Source organism: Euphorbia lathyris, chromosome 4 (genome assembly GCF_963576675.1).
Source record: "Euphorbia lathyris chromosome 4, ddEupLath1.1, whole genome shotgun sequence".
NCBI classification, from domain to species: Eukaryota; Viridiplantae; Streptophyta; class Magnoliopsida; order Malpighiales; family Euphorbiaceae; genus Euphorbia; species Euphorbia lathyris.
This window is the reverse complement of record NC_088913.1, coordinates 8,690,748-8,704,593: the sequence shown is the minus strand read 5'-3', so window position 1 is coordinate 8,704,593 and position 13,846 is coordinate 8,690,748. Positions and strand designations below refer to the sequence as shown.

The window sequence follows — 13,846 nt, the reverse complement described above, 5'->3', positions numbered from 1 at the left end:
TGAAGAGCGTGTGTCACAAACGAGTTACTTCTTGTATCGCGTGTCTTACAGTGTGACACAAGAACAAGCTTGTGACGCGCCTTTACCAAAGCAACACAAGAAGTGTTTTATCTTTGTGACACGCTTTTATAAAAGCGATACAAGGAGTATGTTATCTTTGTGTCGCTCCTTTTTAAAAGCGCGACACAACTAATACGAACTACTATTTGGAACGACCTAATTAAGCTTAATTCAAATAATTAGGTACATGATTAAAACATTGAGGCGTCTAATTGACAGGAGACAAGGTAAACAAGTTCAGATTCCTAAGTATATAAATCAATCGGAGACTAAATCATAAAACGGGAAGGGGTTAGCAGGGATTAAACCTGAATAAACAAAATAAGGGGGATTAAAAGAATAAAAAGCCTATCATATATTCTTAATTAGGTTAGGATCATTTGGCAGCCCCCAGCCTCCTGTTTCATTCGAGACTCTTCTCTTCCTCCTCATCCTTCCACATCATGAATCAATCAAGAGCTTTCAAGCTCTCGTCCATGGCTTTCGGAAGTCGGGCCGCCTTTTTTTCTCCCATCTCTCTCTTTGAAGCTTTCGTCCATGAGCTTTCAAGTTTCACTCAAACCTCGATCACTTCTTGCCGCTCAAATCATGCGATTGGCTTCCTTATCGTTGTCGGAACTTCCAATTTATTTTTCGCCGGTTCTTTTCTCCGGTAATCTCTTGAGAATCGCTGGCTTGAGTCAACCGATTCGGTGACGGAGTTCTCTTGACTTTCCGATTGTTAAGGCTGCGGCTGCTGATGCCGAAGGGTAAGACTTGCATATTCTTTTCTGAATTTAAAAGAAAAAAAATGGAAAAATAATGGCTGCTGATGCTGGGTTTACTCAAGTTTCAGGTATGGAAATGTTGTTCAACACTTGTGGAGCTACCAATATAGCAGGAAGTGGGTTTGAGGAGAGGAGGGATACTGCTTTCTCTGTGTTGTAAAACGGTGTCGTTAGTGGGCATGGATTTTATACTACTAGCTATCAAGCTGTGTATGTTTTGGGGCAGTGTGAAGGTGATGTTGGGGATTCAGATTGTGGTGAATGTGTTAAAAGTGCTGTGCAAAGAGCTCAGGTTGAATCTGGTAACTCTATTTCTGGCCAAATCTATCTGCATAAGTGCTTTATTCGTTACAATTATTATCCAAATGGGGTCCCTAGAAGATCATCATCCTCATCATCTTCTCATTCATCTTCTTCTTCAGGTAAATCTTGAAGGAGTTGTTTTTCCTTTTCCATAGATAAACTTTTGTTGATTTGTTTGATGACTGGCAAGTTTTATTGGGAAATTGAATTAAATCTGTTGGTCACTTTCTTTCTGTCAATAGAGATTGATTGGCCAAATTGAATATAAAAAAAGTAATCATTTTTCTATTGTTTGTGTTTAAGTAATGTGCAATTAATATGGAATTAAATTTGGTGTGATGTAGGGACAGGGCAGAATACAGGTGCAGCTGAAGTTGGAATTAAAAATATGGAATTAAAACATTTAAATTTGTTTTTCCTTTTCTATTATATTAGGAGGTGCAGCTGAAGTTGGATTCTTGATTATTTGCTTGCTCTTTGCAAGAGGTTTGATGAAGAAACATGATGGTATGCTAATCAGATTGGATGTAATCTTTTTTTTGTTTTTTTAAATGTTTTAGGCTTAATACATGGTATCATATCTTATTCAGATTATCCGATTAGCCTCCGTAGATACTTCATTAGTCTCGTGAACTTACTTACGATGGACTATTACTTAAAGTGACTTATTAATTAACCTCCTCAGACTTGAAATTGAAGCTGAATTTTCACCCTTTAAGCGTTGTTTTTAAAGATGTGATATCAGTGCTATATATGTGTTATAATTTGAATTTGCGGGTGCAGACATGTAGAGCCTTCTAAAATCTTTGGCGAGAGATTTCCTGCACTGGTTACATATTTCTTCTTCTTTACGTGGTAAGATATCATATACATTTGAGTTGCAGGCAAATATTATCATTTTGTTTGCAGATCCAATTTTGAGGCTAATCTACCACCCTAGCAGATGCTAAAAATCCATTAACCTCTGCCTTGTATTTGATTTAAGGAATAACTGATTGGTTTGTGTTTCCTGTACAGGTACTTCTTAAATGTCATCTTCAACATACTCAATAAAAAAGTCTACAATTATTTCCCATATCCATAGTATGTGGATTTTCTCCTTTTAGATCAATTATGGATTCATCTTATTAGTACATAATCTATTGTATACTGCACTATGGTCATTCCTGGTGCTTTTGAAATTTATTACTTTATCTCATAATTGCTAGTCTGCTCTTTCTTCAGTTTTGTTTCTGTTGTACATCTCCTGGTTGGAGGGGTATATTGCCTTGTTTCTTGGTCTGTGGGTCTTCCCAAACATGCATTAAGTTTCAGTGGCTTCAATTTCTATATTTACGCAACAATGTTCAGTAAATTTGGATCAATTTCCATACAGTTTTAGTGCTAGTTGCACATGCACAGAGTATAACACACACGTACATACAACTGCACTCTTCAGGTTTCCTTAATGCCTAGAACACTTGGATGTAAGAAGAGTATGGTTGTGAAATTTAGTTGTTCATATCAGAAGTAGATTTTCCTGCTTTCTCTAAAATAAAGATTAGATGTTCGTGTTATATTTTAGGATGACGAATGTATTGTACTAAAATCCTGTGTACACTTGAGGCATTCCATACAAGTTCTTAATGGAGACACTTCATGGGAGAACTTGTCATATTGATATTATGACTGACCGTGAATTTAGTTCATTTCCTTCACGTAATGAATGTGATTGGTGCACATATGAACCCCGGCCTCGTGCCTCCCTTATATTGCTCTGTAAACAACTCAGTTTTGACTCTGCCATTGCTTTTTCAATTTTCTAGTTTCAACAGAACTATGGCATACAGAAACACATAGATAGTTTTCAATATGTCAATTGTATTTGTGTTTCTTCATATTTCAAGCTGGGTTCAGCAGCTTTGCTCTTTATATTGTGGAGTTGCTTTCTTAGTCTGACTTCAATTAATTTTGGTCATTGACAATGACTAATTGCTAAACCATATATACATATTATTCCAAATATAGATATTTGACTTGTTGAAAAACCTTTTCTTGATCATACTTGACTAGTTTTGAATATGTGGTCCTTATTCATCAATGAGGTGAATAATTAAATGTCCATAATTCTATTGTGTGGCTTTTAATACAGGGCAAAATCTACAGATTTTGCAAATGAAGAAGACGAAAGCAAGAAGAAGAAGAAACTGAAGAGTCCAAAAGAAAGAATCCTATCAAGTACAAATAATTAAAGAAGGCTTTAAGTCTTTACGTAACCCTTTGGTATTCCAAGGGTATTTCAGACCTTTTCCCACAAGAGTATTCTAGAAGCAGCCCATGCTAATAGAATGCACCACACCTCATGTGAACCTAAGCCCGAATCAATCACAGCCATCCATCACAAGGCTTATTGATCAACGGCTAGGATTGAAACATTTGTCTTTGTCCTTGTAGTACTTTTTACTTGTTGAGCACACCTAGCAATAGATTAAATATGTAATTAGTACCTATGTATTCCTTTAATGAGAAATCAAAGTTATTGAGACTTTACCTCATTCAATATTCTTATTGAATATTCATAGCTTTCGACTTTCAGGCATTATTTGGCTAACTCTTAACCTTCTGTCTCCTTTACATGTAGATGTTCCAAGAATCAGGTGGCTGATTTTCAGAGCTTGAGCCTTGAAGATATAAGGCATTCATTTGATTCTGCAAGAGGATTACATAATACATAACCTTTTAATGAGAGCTTGGTACTCCTATAACAAAGACACATATGATGCTGATGTGCTCTCCATGGACGGTTTTAATGACTCTTTATTAGAGTTCATTGTGCGAGAAACAGAAATAATTACATGCAAAGGTAAGTCGTCTATAACAGAAAATTGTGGACTATCATAAAAAGTGATTTTGTAAAGATGCATGATCTCTCTTTCTTTTCAAATTAGATGGGTCATTATGGGAATCCAGAGGAACACCCTTTCTTCCCCGAACATTTACCTGATTCGATGATTCCCCCCTTGCAGAACCAACATGTGAGGATCTTATACAGCTATACACCTAAACAGTTGCAGCAAGCATCTGTTTGACCTAATTTAAGCTGATGATTGACTTCTTTAATAAATTCAGGCACTTACATTAGATAATGGGATGAATTGAAATGCTCTTAGAGGAAGTTATCATGCCTATGACTCTAGTTGCCATTAATGAAATTGTGATTCCACTAAGAATTACCTATCTCTTTTAGATGGGTGTCCTATATTAGTTCATCAGCATCAGCACTAAGGATTGATCTTTTCTTGCAATATAGTAGTTTCCTTCACCTTATCCAAACAGACTATTAATCGCATAGTTCAGAAAGAGTCAAATTATATTCCTATTATCTTTCATTAGGAGACAACTTAACATCCTAGGATCACATGTATTAATTTTCTTGTTCCTTGTGGTGGACATGCAAAAACCATCAAACCATACAAGAGAAAATTGGTTGTTACATTTGATAAGCCTAGCATTATTAGGTACCAATACCTTATTAGCATCAGATAATGTATAACATTCAGAATGCCTTATTAGCTATTTTAAGTGTTTTAAGCATGTTTAACTAATATGAAATAATTATAATTCAACTTTTGATGGTTTGCGTAGTGAACTTTTGACAATAGACATTTCTAAGAGTGCTTTCTTATTTTTATTATTTATTTTGAGCAGGTTTTTTGTGTTGCCTCTGTTTAAATTTTCCTCGTGTGTAGAACTTTTCCTTATGTTTTTGTTTAAATTTTCCTCGTGTGTAGAATTTTTATGCTATCATAGCTCTCTTCAATCCAAATTTTTATTTATTTTATTATTTTCAATTTTGATTATAAAATTTTATGCTAGATGCTGGAAAATTTTATAATTTTTTTTTTAAAATATCAATATTTTGCGTCGCACATGAGGAAGGAGCAATACAAAGTGTACCAGATTAATCGGGGAGCTTGTGTCGCGCACTCTTGGAGCGCGTCACAAGAATTATCATATGTTGTGTCGCACACTCTAGAAGCGCGTCACAAGAGTTATCGCTCTATTGTATCGCGCGCGTGACAAGTGCGACACAACAAATGGGTAGCTTGTGTCGCTCTCCAGAGCGATGCAAAGTTCTTGTGTCGCACCCCTGTTGTGTCGCACAATAGTGCGACACAACAACCTGAAAAAGTGCGACACAAGTAAGCATTTCTGTACTAGTGATCCATTGCTTTCTTGTATTTTGAAATTTCATGCTTTGGCAGTGGATCATCTCTTTGTTGCTTTTTATCTTCCGTAAAGATCGCATTCGTTTCTCTGTTGCCGCTGTGAATCTTCTTATTTCTGATAAAAGGAGGTGTTGTGTACACTTTCTTTTCTTTTCCAATTTAAGATGACTCCGTGATTTTGCTTTTGATGGTGGACCATGTTGCAGAAACTCAAACCATCGGCAATCAATTATGTTTGGCCAAAGATCCCCGACTTTGCTTTATTATCGGCTTTCATTCGATTTTCAGCTTCAGTGGCAAGCAAAAAGAAACATGATACTTGGCTTTGTTGCATTATTTCCCCCTTTTTTTCGGTGTAAAGAGTTATACTCAGTACTTTTCCTTTTGATAATATGCAGATTAAAGAATGATTTTATCTGTTGCATCTTGATGAATCGTGATCGTGATTTTTGACGAAGTCGTCCCTGGGGCTGCTGTGTATATTATCACATATACATGTACAGTCCCTATTGTGACAAGAAAGCTTGCTAGTATCCAAAATTAGAGGACAGATCAATCATTGATCGAGTCCTTTAATAATGGTGCTATCAAGTTGTACGTGCATCACCAACTCTTGTTGACAAAGTTTCCATCATTCGGCGTTGGATTAGAGCTCTTGAATGTAAGTCCATAACCAGTCCCTGTCCCCACGAAGGGTTTGTCGGTGCCAAGAAGTAGAGGCCTCTGAACATAAGTGCACAACCGGTACCTATCATGACAACAAGTTTCCTGGTGAGAAGGATTAGAGGCCGGATCAGTTAACTGATCGGTTTCCTCTTAGTTAACTGATCGGTTTCCTCTAATCACAGTGCTACCAAGTTGTTCGTGTTGCACTACCAATTATTGTTGATGAAGATTCCATCATTCAGTCTACTTGCATGTTGGATTGGAGTATGAACAAAGTTGTTAATGATGTTGCTGTTGTGGACATCAGTGCACTACCAATCCATTATTCTGATGACGGGTTTGCTGGTGCCAAGGAGTAGAGGCTGAATCAATCAATTTAATGGAGAAATAGATGGAGACATTGTCGGCATCCTTTTGCATAAGACATACAATCCTTCAGCATAGATGGCCAGAAGTATCCATGTCTCCTTATGAGCCATTTCATCTTGATGCCTGCCCGGTGAGCTCCACATACTCCTTCGTGGACTTGTTTCATAACTTCCATGCTGTCTGGAAATCCTAAGCATTTCAGTAAAAGTCCATCTACATTTTTGCGGTACAAGTCACCTTCCATCAATAAGAAGTTCAATGCTCTAATCTTGAGGGAATAAGGTACTCGTCTTCCTGGGTTCGACAAATACTCCTTGATGGGACTCCTCTAGTCACTAGCTAGATTGACATCTGTATTGAATGTCTCCACTTGAATTCCCCTCTCCATGATGGAAGGATGTCTGTGCTTCTTGATCATTATCAATTTATGGGTGAGTTCTTCTGACATTTTCAAACCAGAGGCTATTTGAGCTAGCTCATTAGCCTCCCAGTTCATCTCTATTGGAACATGAAGAAAGGAGAAGTCATTGAATTCCTGCAGTAGTTGAACAACGGCTGTATAATATGGAGCCAAGTTGAGGCTAGTGCATTTGTATTCTCCTGATAGTTGCCTCAGCACGAGTTGGGAATCCCCTTGGATCAAGACTTCATCTGCTCCTAACTCCCTGAAGATCTCTAGGCCAATGACCGCAGCTTCATATTCAGCCTAATTGTTTGTACATTTGAAATCCAAGTTGAAAGACATTGTTGTTTTGGTTCCCATAGGGGATATAATGACTACTCCTGCTCCTGCAGATGTCTCGGTGCTAGATCCATCAAATTTCAAAATCCAACGAGATTTTTCAACACTGAAGATTGGTAGATCTTGATCTATTTCATCCTTCACATCAAGTCAAGGGTGATCTGCAAGGAAATCTGCAAGTGCTTGCCCCTTCACTGATTTTTGAGGATAGTACACCAGAGTAAACTCTGCCAAAGCCAGCGACCACTTTCCAATCCTCCCGGTTGTGAGCGGCTTATTCAACATGTACTTGATCAAGTCAGTCTGAGATACCACCAACACCCTTGCCCCAATCATATAATGCCGCAGTTTGGTACAAGCAAAATACAATGTAAGACAGAGTTTCTCGATTGGTGAATATTTTACCTCAGTTGCATTCAAGAATCTACTCAAATAATATATTGCCTGCTCATATCCTTTGGAATTGTTTTGTGCTAACAAGCATCCAATGGAATCATGAGCGGAAGATAGATAAAGTTTCAGAGGTACACCTGGCCTTGGCGGCATAAGTACAGGAGGTTTGCATAGATACTATTTGATACTCTGGAAGGCTTGCTGATGGTGTTCCTCCCATTTGAATTCATCTTCCTTCTTTAACCGCATCAAATCAGAAAATGTCTTAGATTTTCCAGCCAAGTTAGAGATGAACCTCCTGAGATAATTCACTTGCCCCAAGAACCGCTGAAGCTCCTTTTTTGTTTGAGGGGAGTTGGACTCCATGATCGCCTTGGCTTTGTTCTGATCTATCTCCATGCCTCTTTGGTGCACCAGGAACCCGAGGAAGTTTCCAACTTTCAGCCAAACGCACACTTGAGGGGATTAAGTTTCAGTTGATGCTCCATCATCCTTTGAAAACCACATCTCAAGTGATCTATGTGCTCTATTTCTTTTTTGGACTTTATGACGATGTCATCAATGTAAACCTCAAGATTTTTTCCAATCATATCATGGAAAATAGCATTCATGGCTTTTTGGTAGGTAGCACCTGCATTCTTCAATCCAAAAGGCATGACCAGCCACTCAAATGTCCCAATAGCACCTGGACATCGAAAGGCGGTCTTTGAAGTATCTTCTTCAGCAATGGCAATTTGATTATATCCTGCCACACAATCTAAAAAAGATAAAAGCTCATTGTTAGCTACTGCATCCACCAACATGTCTTCCATGAGCATCACATACACATCCTTCGGAGTTGCTGTATTAAGGTCTCTGAAGTCCACACAAACTCGTAGCTTGCCATTCTTCTTTACCACCGGTACAACATTAGATAACCATTGAGCATACCTGATGGGTCTTATGAATCCAGCTTTCAGTAACTTTTCAATATCTTCCTTCACCTTCAATTCTACCTCTTTGGACATTCTTCTGGGAGGTTGTTTATAAGGTTTGAATTCTGGCTTCATTGGCAGACGATGCTCCACCAACTTTCTACTAAGTCTAGGCATCTTATGATACTCCCACGCAAAGTAATCCTTGTACTCTTGCAACAATGCAATGAGTCTCTTTTTGATGTGTGGATCCAAAAGACTACTGATGTATGTACATCTTGGGTTCTCAGAAGTTCCCAAGTTCACTTCCTCCAATGGATCTCTGGCTAATGATCTATCATCCTCTAGTGGTGAAGGAGCTGGTTTCAACTCATCTATCTGGATGACGTTTTCACTTTCTTCTTCTAGAGGCTCTTCTTCATAGATTACTTCAGCACCCAGGGCCTCCAGACCTTCTTCCTTCTGCAATTCCTCCAACACTTGCTGCACTTGGGCTTTTTCTATGGCAGCGGCAGCTACTACTATTTCTTTCTCATTATGCTTACTAATCATCGATTTCTTCGATGATCGGTTCTCCCAACGCTCCCCAAGCTTTGGATGGAACGATGGCTGATGGTTGGAGGATAGCTTTCTCTTTGTTCTGACATTGCTTCTTCCAGGTGATACTTTTGGGTCCTCCTCTCTTGCTTTCACCTCTGAACTCTATTGGACCCACAGCTCCATCATAGTACCTTGCCTCCACGGAATCAGCTTGAGTTGTAAATGGTTTCCCATCTGCCCAGACAACTTCTACTTCATTTCCTTTCCAAAAAAGCAAGAATTGATGGAGTGAGGACGGCACACACCAATTGGCATGAATCCAGTCTCTCCCTAGCAAGATTTGATAGTTTGCTGTTGAATCAACTCGGAAGAATGTTGCCATAGATGTGTTGCTTCCCACAGTAATATCTACTGGTAGAACTCCTAAGGTTTTGGTGGTTTCCCCTGTGAAAGCTCACACCATAACCTCTGTGGCGATTAGATCTTCTATTGACTTCCCCAAGGTCTTCATCATCCTAAATGGCATGATATTCACTGCAGAGCCATTATCGATCAGCACTTTTGATACTGGCTTGCCATTTAGATGTGCCTTGATGTAAAGAGGCCTGATATGTTTGGTCATGCTATCTGCAGGTTTCTCAAAAACCACTCTTTTTGGTTCTCCTGGGCCACTCGATTGAATTGAGACCCCACTGGTGAATGAATCTCTCTTCTCAGGAATAGGTGAACTATTCCCCTCTTCAGCATGATGATCCCTTGAATTTCCTAGGAAATCTGCTGGCAATATCACTGATGCTGTTGCACATTTGATAGGTATCACCATGTCACCTATTCGCACATTTTGAATGATTTCCTCTGGCTCCTCCTCTGAAACTATTGGTTCTGTCTCATCAGCTTTCACTTCTTCTTTTTCCAACGGTTCCCCTACTTCATCTTTCTCATCATGGTGTCTTTCAATAGTTGCCCTCTTACGTTGCATCCTTCTCTTCTGTGTTCTTGTAAGAGGTTGGGGGAACTTTTTATGGCGTACCACATGCCACTTACCAGAAGTTTCTGCTTGAGGCACCACAAAACGAGGTCTCCTCTGATTGGCAGTTGGGGAATACTTCTCTCGGTGAAATTCACTTCCTAGAGGTTTTTGATTCCTCTCAGTCTGAAATCTTCTTTCATAATGATTCCCCCCGATGCTCTTCACTTCTACTCGAATTTTTGACTTCTGACCCCCTTGCTCCCTGATGTTAGCTTTGAGTTCATCAGGACCTCTGAGATACTCCTTAGGGATCCAAGTATGGTAACTTCTGCCTTTCTCCTTCTTGGACTCTGTAAGTCTCAAACGAAGGTCTTCTTTCTTCCGGTTGCGGACATCTCGCATATCTACTTCCACCATGTTCATAGTTACCACCGGTGGAAAAGGATCTTCATCAACCAACATTGCTTCTTTCTTCTCTGGGAACTTAAGAGTTCCCTTGTTGATTCTTTCCTGAACTGCATTCTTGAATCCCCAATAATTGTTGGTTGCATGATTCCAGGAATCATGATACTTGCAATATGCCTTCCCTTTGGTTTCCTCTTTTGTTGGCAATTTATGACCTGCAGGCAAAGTAATAAACTTCTCCTTTAAAAGAAAGTCAAAAAGAGCATCACTCTTGGACAGATCAAAGATGAATTGCGGAGGTTTATTATTGAAAGATTTTTTTGCTGCATCATGTCCTCCGGTGGAGTGTAGTAAGGGGAAAACATGAGTCCCTGTACTTTTAAGATCTACCACTGCAACCTCATGGTATATTTCTTGGCAATAAGTTCACATGGCACTCTTCTTTCTATGACTCTCTTCCCTCAATAGATCTTCGTACTGTGTCACCTTGGCAGCTAACTCATAAAAGTCTCTGAACTCCATTCCTTGGAACTTCTTCCTCAGCTCGATGTCAAGTCCCCTCTGGGCCATCTTCACGTATTCCACCTCCGGGAGATAGACATTGCATATGTTCCTCATCTTTTTGAAACGAGAAATGAAATGGTCTGCTCTTTCACCTCCCTTTTGAGTAAGCCTAAAAAGTTCTGCAACACATACTTCTGGCTCTGCTCGGAAGAATTGAGTGTGAAACTGCCTCTCCATATCTTGCCAACCATGGATGGAGTCCTTACGGAGAGTAGCATACCAAGTGAAGGCTGGTCCCATCAGAGAATTTGGGAAGAGCCTCAACTTGAGATGGTTGAAGTTAGGCTAGTTGGCAAGTTCCCCACATTGGATCGTGAACCTTGCTACGTGCTCCAAAGTCGACAAGCCATCTTCCCTAGAGAATAGGGAGAAGTCAGGTACTCTGTATCCCCTTGGGTAAGGATTCTCCATGTCAATCGCATAAGGGTAAGGCTTGTGGAACTCAGGACGGCCAACTTGACAAAGGCCAAGCCCATACAGCTCTTGGACAACTTCTCTCACAGCCTCCATATTGAATGCTGGAACTTGTTGAGGCATGCCATTCTGATGGTGACCGTAAGGCATATGAAGAAATCCAATGTTCCTTCCATTGCCTCTATAGTTGCCCCCCATGTCCCCAGTGATATGGTGGCCTCCTGCCTCCTCATGATATGAAGTTGTGTGGGAGGTAGGATTAGTGTTTCCAAAATATTGAGAAACAGGTGACTTACCAGTATTTTATCGGCCTGCTGAACTAGCTGCCTTCTGCAAGACAACTTCATCCCTCAAGGGTGGAATTTGATACTTCTCAGCGCCGGACACCCCACGTCTCTCGTTGGACTCTGGGGAACCTTGAGGAACATGGTTTTCTCCATTCTTGATTACCCCTGGTTCTGATAGCTTCTGGAGTATTTTATCCATCTTCGAATCCATATCACTCCGCAGAGCTTCCATATTCTTCTCGATGGAACTGAAACGCTCCTCCAAGAATGGTGAATTTTGGATCTCTATAGAGATCCATGATTCTCCTCTGGGGTTAGCAACCTTTTCCCCTTCGATTCGTCCCACCATCTGTGGAACATTGCCTATTGTCATGACCTCTTTTTCTTCGGAACTGGCAACTACAGGATCTTTGTTTCTCTTATAACCTTTCTTCGGCGGCATTGTGATTGTGTCCCACTGGGCGTGCCAATATTTATTTGGCTCTTTCGTGGGAAATTACGGGCGTGCCAGATAATTATAGTATTATCAAACTATGGAGTGAAATTGAGTGCGCTTGCTAACTTCTAATTATCAAAACGATTGTAAGGAATAAAGAGACCGTAAAATTCCTAAGATTCGATTATCAAAACGATACCGACCTTACAGAAAATGGTTGAACAACAAATAAAATAAAAATGTACTGGAAGCTTGAATGAACTTTGCACTTGAAAATTAAATCTAAGGAAACAATCGAGAATTGTAAAAATGCTGAAGTCTAGAGATAATTTGCTAGAGTTTTGGGTAGTTGTGTTGAGTTGTTGATCGGGCTTTTTCCATCGTGATTTCTTCCTTTAATAGACGTTGGAGGTAACTTCCTGCTTCTTTCCACTAATCCACGTTCTCCACCACATTGAGTAACCGCTCCACTTTGAGTTCCACGATGAAATTGATTTTCACGCTTTCTATTTTTCCTGCTTTTCAATTGGCTCAAAAATACACGTTAAAATATTAATTGGCTATTGGTTCCCCTAAGTTTACTTCAAGTTTCCCCTGATGTCCACTTTGGAAAAATATACTTAAGCGTAGCCAATTAATATATTAAAAATAATTCAAAGCCAAAAATTATTTTTGGTGCAAACACAAAGTTTGTAAATTTGTATTAAACTTGCTCTAACATTCTTTTAGTTAAACTATTAAATTAATTATAAAAGATTCAATTTTATTTTCTTAAAAAAATCAATAATATATATATATATATATATATATATATATATAATCTGATTATTCGGAAGGCATCATACACTTTTTAGGTGAATTTTCTTTTAATTAAGGTTTACTACGTAAATCAAAATTTGAAATTATGATCTATAATTTAAGCAATTTGAGATCTTTAAGCACTTAATTGAATCTTAATTGGTAAATATTCAAATTTTTTGTTACTTCCTTTGTTGCTTTCTGTTTCTTGTCATAGTGTGCAATGTTATTAATAAATGGGTAGGGCCGGTCCTGACAATTTATGGCATCTTGACGAAAAGATAATAAAAAAAATATATGTAAAAGTTAAAATATATTTTAATAAATAATAAACAAACAAGTATTTCATTAACAATTGTACAGTATGCATTATTACATTCGCCAAATATTCATTTATTTATTAAAACTCAAAAAGATGTTTCACAATTTTTTTAGATAATATCTATCAGGGCTGTACAATGAATAATTTTGTGGTATTTGGAACCCAACCCACTGAAACAAATATTTCATGGATTGATTGTTAAAACCAACCCAACCCATCAAATATTCAAATTAAAAGAATTGGATTGGGTTGGGTTGGATTGAATATTAATTCAAATAATTCAAAATGACAACTATATATGAAAAAACTATAACTTTGAGAATATTAATTATTATATCAACTAAAACAATACTTGTAACTTAAAAAAAATATTAAAAAACTATTTTAATTCTTAATAAACTTAACTAAAATATTAATTAAAATAATAACTCCAAATTTTTCAAAAAAAAAACCTATAAATTTGTTCACTTGAATTTTTGAAATTCTAGAGTTTTTAAAATTCTAGAAAATTTTGGAATTTTGGAATTTTTGAAATTCTAAAATATCGTTAATAAGAGGCTTAGGTTTCTTCTTTGTTATAATTAAAATTCCGAATCTGTTTTACAAAAGTTTATCATTTATTGGGATAAGGTTCGACCTATCCGCGGATTCGATACAAAAATATCAATAACGTTGATAGGTATGAGAA

General features: G+C 38.1%; 1 long non-coding RNA gene across 8 annotated transcripts; it reads left to right on the top strand.

The window, feature by feature from the left end:
* Nucleotides 1-416: 416 nt before the first annotated feature.
* LOC136227400 (uncharacterized) lies at nt 417-8,135 on the top strand. 8 transcript variants are annotated; one of them, XR_010688042.1, is made up of 9 exons: nt 417-809; nt 896-1,249; nt 1,475-1,637; nt 1,914-1,985; nt 2,148-2,213; nt 3,262-3,347; nt 3,751-3,972; nt 4,058-4,144; nt 4,239-4,297. It is a non-coding gene; the product is annotated as an uncharacterized lncRNA (long non-coding RNA). The 8 variants fall into 8 exon arrangements; XR_010688045.1 differs by lacking the exons at nt 4,058-4,144; nt 4,239-4,297 and adding an exon at nt 5,737-8,135 and having other exon boundaries at nt 418-809; XR_010688044.1 differs by lacking the exons at nt 4,058-4,144; nt 4,239-4,297 and adding an exon at nt 5,545-5,719 and having other exon boundaries at nt 418-809.
* Nucleotides 8,136-13,846: the final 5,711 nt, after the last annotated feature.